Source organism: Gymnoscopelus microlampas (genome assembly GCF_963454915.1).
Source record: "Gymnoscopelus microlampas genome assembly, chromosome: 17".
Classification (NCBI taxonomy): Eukaryota; Metazoa; Chordata; class Actinopteri; order Myctophiformes; family Myctophidae; genus Gymnoscopelus; species Gymnoscopelus microlampas.
The window spans coordinates 25,744,405-25,750,896 of NC_139954.1; the positions used below are offsets into that span (position 1 = coordinate 25,744,405).

Below are 6,492 nucleotides of genomic sequence, written 5' to 3' on the forward strand. Positions count from 1 at the left end.
TAATGTTTGACCCGTTTTTATAGTATAGTTTGTTGATTACCTTTGATGCCGTCATGGTCTTTTTTCATTACTTTTATTAAGTCCTAAAAAGGTCACTTCACTGTCATCTGGGGGACCCCCCCCCCCAATCATGTGGGAGGGGACCCCTCTGGGGGTCCCGACCCACAGGTTGAGAACCACTGGCCCATATAACCTTAGCGAGATAGAGCCCACAAAATGCTTGCCAAAGGTCAAATTGGTTTTGACGCCCCCGTACCCCCTCCCTCCCTCCCTCCCACCCACTCCAGCGCGGTTCCTCTCTCTCTCTCTCTCTCTCTCTCTCTCTCTCTCTCTCTCTCTCTCTCTCTCTCTCTCTCTCTCTCTCTCTCTCTCTCCTCCCCTCTCTCTCTCCTCCTCGCCTCCCTCCGCCCTCAACCCGCTGCCTGGCTGTCAGTCAGCGCGCCCGTTGGCACGAGAAAGATTGAAAGTGACACACTCCGCTTGTTGTGCCCTTTTCACCGATCATTACACCGTTATCGATAAACATCTGCTTATTGATGTTTTTGGTCGCAGCTTTGTTTCGGGGTCCATCATCCACCAAGTTGTTTTTTACGCGAGCATTTCCTGATCGTTTATTCTACTGCGTTGCGCGCTTTCTTTCTTCTACTTGTGTTGTTGATGAAGCCATGAGTTCAGAGGAGGACAGTTCGGTGCCATAGATTCCTAATCGTGCTTTAGAGAAGGAAAGGACGAAACGAGTGAGTCGCTGCGACAGCAAATATTCCAGTTTTTACACGCATCAAGTTAAAGGCTTCCATACTGTGCTCATGTCCAGCGAGGGTCCCCGCGACACCACAGCCAAGTCAAGCCACTGGGTTTGAGAAAGTCTCTCTCTCTCTCTCTCTCTCTCTCTCTCTCTCTCTCTCTCTCTCTCTCTCTCTCTCTCTCTCTCTCTCTCTCTCGCTCCATCTCTCACTCACCACTACTTTTCCACAGACGATAAGCCACGCGCATTCGTCCATCTCGGTGTCCGATCGTCTCCGTTCTTTCTCGCACGCCGATCCGCTCCGCTCGGTTCTCCACGGAGAAGTGTGTGTGCGTGGACTGATCAGGTCCCTGACCGCGGTCCATCCACGAACCCCATTCAGCTCAGCCCTGGATTCGATACTTTTGATCAATGGACAGAGCCTCGGGCAGCAGCGATACAGACACGCCATAAACAGTGAGTACAACAGGAGAACATTGCCAGCCAGCGCACTCCACACTCACTCACCCACCATCAATTTGAAGAAATTCTCGACGTAGTCTCTTATATTTATGATAGCATGCTTGTCTGTAAGTGGTGCAACTCTGCTACTCAGTGCCCTCGCAATGTGAAATGTGGGAGAAAACCAGAGCATCTGGAACGTGACAATCAATAGTCTATTGCCAATAACTTGGGTCAGTTAATAATTACAAATTAAGAGGTAAAGATTGCTAACAATATAGCCTAATAATGATAATAACAATGATCACCTGCTCATAGAGTCCCCTTTCCAAGTTGCAATCCAATAGGCTCAATTATTATTATTATTACACTTATTAATAATAATAATAATAATAATTGGCTAATAATAATACTAATACTACTACTACTAATGATAATAATAATAAAAACAACAACAATAATATTAATAATATAATTCCAATGGGATTATTATTAATATTTTGAATATTTATTTAAATTTTTAGAATTGTGTTCACAAAACAATTATTAGTATTATTATCATCATTATCATTAATATTGATTATCATTATGATTATTATTATTATATTATTATTAGTAGTAGTAGTAGTAGGAGTAGTAGTATAGTATTAGTATTATCAGTATTAGTAGAACAAGTCTTAACAATATTCTTAAAACTAACGCTACTTTTAACAGTTACAACAAAGTTTAAATGTTTTTACAATTATGGTATAGTGCTTATAATATTTAATATTGTTTTCTTTTGTTTAACTCTAGTTACCTAGCTATTGTGATTACATCTTTGCAGTGGGTTGTTAATTAGCCTTTGCAGGCCTATAGTTTTATAGCTTTTTGTTTTGTTTTTAGTTATACTAAAACTTCATTCTGTTTATGAATATCTGCACTTAAACTTCAGCAATGAAACAACAGAACAGTTATAATGCAGAACTTTAATTGTAATAGCAGCTGCTACTAGAATGTTGAGGTGTAAGGCCAATATTATGTTTAGTGATGTAGGTTAGAAAATAGGACTATCTATGCTCCTTCAAAGTACCAGGTTTTATACCCCTTCCCAAACAACAACAACAATAACAACAACAGCAAAGAAACAAATAAATAAATAGAAACACCTAAATCATTTCCTCTAAATTAGGATTATTATTATTATCATCATTATTAATGTTATGATTTGATCAATAATTGTGTGTGTGTGTGTGTGTGTGTGTGTGTGTGTGTGTGTGTGTGTGTGTGTGTGTGTGTGTGTGTGTGTGTGTGTGTGTGTGTGTGTGTGTGTGTGTGTGTGTGTGTGAGAGAGAGAGAGAGAGAGAGAGATAGAGAGAGAGAGATCTGGACAGAATTCAATTAATATAATAGTTCAAAGGAAATAAATGATTTTCTTAAAAAATAAACAAGCGTGCGTCACTAAATTACGAAAATGCTGTCCACTGTTTAACTTTTTAATTTATTTCTGAACCATTGCTCCAAAAGGTGTTGAAGGAGTTACTAATTAACATTTTCATTTTCGTAAGTGAGAAGTATGAAGAAACACGTCAAGCAAGCTATAGGAACATAATCATAAATAAAAAGTATTTAGGGAGCATGAGGGTTATTAAGTGCAAGTGTAACATTAAATGTTACGCAAAAGTTAGGCTTCTTTGTATAGGCTACGACGAGCATGCAAGTATAACACAAACTCTGAAATGATCAATATAGCTTTCTTGATTTATAGCAGCATGATATGATATGTGTTGAAATAGTTGGCCGATAAGAACACAAATAAAGTGCAAGATGCTATTCAATGGAATTCAAAATTTACTTGAGTAAAAGTACAAAAGTATTGGTATCAAAATGTACTTAAAGTACCAAAAGTAGAAAGTACTCATTATGCAGAATGTCCCATTTCACAAGTTTTCAAATGTATACAAATCTTTTGAAAATAGCAGATGTACAAGCTCACAAGGCAGCTTCAAGACGCATTGTGAGCTTGTAGATCGGCTATTTTCAATTGGCCAAAATGTGTAAAGGGCTGAAGTGGGTAATGTAGGCTATGTTTTGTAATAATAATCAAAATCTACAAAGTAACTAGTAACTCAAGTTTTCAAATAATTGTAGTGGAGTAAAAAGTACAATATTTGCCTCTGAGATGTAGAAGTAAAAGTAATTGAAATTGAAAATACTCCAGTAATGTAAAAGTACCTCAAAATTGTGCTCAAGTATAGTGCTTGAGTAAATGTAGGCCTTAGTTAGTTATCACCACTGCAATGGCAACCATTGCATGGCACAAATTAGTTAAAAGTCAACGTAAATGCTAAAGCACAGGTCTCAGGCGGAATACTTTTTGGAGTACAAATGCCCACTTTCTGTAATCAGTACACAAACTGAAGCCAAATGCGTCTGGCTAAATGAGAAACAGTCGCTCCTCGACGATCATGTCAAAAGCAATAGTTTGTGCTCCGCTAAACAGTAAAAGCAATCCTTACCAGAGATTACATTCTCGAGTATAGGCCTAAATAGTGAATTGAAGAGATGGAACTTTGTTCAGCTCTTATATTAAACACGGTAACACGAATATGGCCCAGATAAGTAGTTTTGCACAAACAACATGACAACAACACATCAGAGGAGACTTGTAAACTAGGTCTACCATGGACAATAATAGCATAGTCTCTATAGGCCTGTTTAGCACGTCACCGTCGACCATTTTTTCCTGTGCATTTGTCTCTCTGTCTTTGAATAGCAGGGGTCAAAAATGTGTCCATACATGGACATATGTGTCCGTGGTAAGACATGGCCTTGTCAGTGGCACATTTTAGATTTTTAGTTTTTTACATAACATTATAATGTTCTTATTTTGATCATAAGACCCAATTACTGAATGTCAGTCTCCAGGTTTCCCTCTTTATATTTATGACACTGATTTACTATGACACACTATGGCACATTAGGAGTCCACTAGGACAGTGGTTCACTAACTTTTTATTTTCAAGGACCCCCCTAACTCTGAGAGTGCACAAATGGAACCAACTGTACCATTTGTGCACTCTCAGAGTTGCAGACCTGTAAAGGTATGGCTATAGTTCTTTGTGTTTTTGGTAATATTCCACTCATTTGTGTGTCCATGGAGAAAAAGAAATGTAGACAAAAATGTCCACCACAAGCCAGCATGGCGATGAACCCTGTTGAATAGGCCTACACACTGACCCCCCCCCCCCCAAAAAAAGCTTCAGAAAAAGCTCCGTGTCAAGCCCGATGAAAAATGAATTCGTTTCAGTCCATGTGATGAGTGAAGCTTTTTCATTAACGCCAGATATCTCTGTTTAAAGTTTGCTTAGATGTTGAGAGTTGGCACAGCCCCGCGCACTTTGCAGGATCTGAAGGGATTGACTGACCTGTAACGCTTTTTAAAGTGCGTATCAAAACAGAGGGGAAGAAGCATACGTTTTCACCATGATTTCCCCCTATCGTTTTCTCCCGTTTACTTTGGTTTCTCCGACTGGAGCTTTAGCTTTAATGTGCAGTGTGCCACTGGTGACTGTTTCTGCTATAATGCACAAACAAGACGCATAGCCTATTACAATGGTTGAACTTGTCCATGTTTAGGTAACTTTATGGTGAGTGGTATACACACCAGTGGTTCTCAACCTTTTCAGGCCGTGACCCCCCAAAATAATCATATTTGAGCTGGGGACCGCCCACCCCGACAAGCACTTGGAATTGTAGGAGTTCAGGCATTACATTAAGTTTGACTCAGATAAATATTGTGAAAATAGCCGATCTACAAGCACAACACCTGGCAACATGAGGCGATGAGCTTGTAGATTGGCTATTTTTTGTTTGCCTCTTTCTTATATTATTTGACAATTTGGCAAATGTTTTTATAATATAGTTCGTTGATTACGTTTGATGCAGTATTGATCTTTTTTATTTTAATTTTGTTTATTATTTTTGGTATACAACATGTCTTTAAAGACCTTAAATTCTCACTTCACTGTCATCTGTGGGGACCCCCCTGGGAGTCCTGACCCACAGGTTGAGAACCACTGGTCTAACGATGTTGTTCATGTGACAAATAAAACACAACTCTCCTTTGACATTTTGAACCGATTCCCGTGGATATATAGGCTTATTGCCTCATAGACATTGCTAAAACAATGCCATCCATTTAGAAAATGAGGAACATATCAACTGCCCCCTTGACGTGTCCAAAACAGGTACCCACCAGTATGTCCAATCCAATGCCTGTCGTCTTTTATTTTATTTATTTTTGTCCTCTGTCTCTTCATCCTTTTCCTGTGTGAACCCAGTTATCGGTTCACACATAATATCAAGGGTGTGTCTGTGCTATTAAAGTGAAGATTAGATAGTGGGGACGGTCTGTGGGGAGAAAGAAGGCTCACTAATGATACTCCTTCTCTATCTGGGCTTGGGAGCCATCCTTCCCCACGCTCTTCATTAAAGATAGACTAAATCTATCATCACTCGCGATCTGCGGCTTACAATTCATGTCGCTGATGGATTCATATCATTTAAAAGGCCCGATCTATCGGAAGACTAAATATTTAAGTAGTGGACATGAGACCTGTTTCTATTTTTCCACCATGTTTCTTTATAGGGTCACTTCAACCTCTTTTTTCTTTCCCCCCACAGTTATTCCTTTTCTGGCGAGGATGGTGTACGTTGTGGTGGATGGGTTTGGCATCTGTGTGTGTGCGTGCGTGCCTGCATGCGTGTGTGTGTGCGTGCGTGCGTGCGTGCGCGTGCGCGCGCGCGCGTGTGTGTGTGTGTGTGTGTGTGTGTGTGTGTGTGTGTGTGTGTGTGTGTGTGTGTGTGTGTGTGTGTGTGTGTGTGTGTGTGTGTGTGTAGATGTGGAATGTAACAGGGCAGTTGCAGTAAAGTTTATTTTACGTAGCGGCCATGTTCATAGAGCACAGCACAAAACTCTGTGGCTACTAATCTCTAAATCTCTTCAAAATAGTGCGCTTCTAGCACTATTTTGGGACTGGGTTTCTTTTTCTCTTTTTTTTTAGGGAGGGGGGATCTGCTTATTTACGCGCGTGTGTGTCTCTTTGTTGCACATATACGCGCGCGTGCATGCACGTGTGTTTGTCCCAGTCAAGGCCTTATTTGTCTCTCATGTGTGTGACTGCATCGTGAGTCAGTGTGTGGTCCATGGAAGTGTCAGAGCAGAGAAGCTGTGTAGCGTGCTTGCTGTGGTTGGTGCGGCGGAGTGTATGTGAATGTGTTTGTCTGTGTGTGTGTGTGTGTGTGTGTGTGTGTGTGTGTGTGTG

At 40.4% G+C, this 6,492-nt stretch overlaps 1 protein-coding gene across 3 annotated transcripts in view; it reads left to right on the top strand.

Annotated features, from left to right (window-relative positions):
• The first annotated feature begins 757 nt into the window (after positions 1-757).
• Positions 758-6,492, top strand: part of satb2 (SATB homeobox 2) — a 55,053-nt gene continuing 49,318 nt past the window's right edge. For 2 of the 3 annotated variants that reach the window (XM_084083867.1, XM_084083868.1), the window contains exon 1: positions 1,066-1,201. The gene's annotated coding sequence lies outside the window, so the exon portion shown is untranslated. Of the gene's footprint in view, positions 1,202-6,492 lie in introns of all 3 variants that reach the window. The other variant, XM_084083869.1, reaches the window with a different exon arrangement.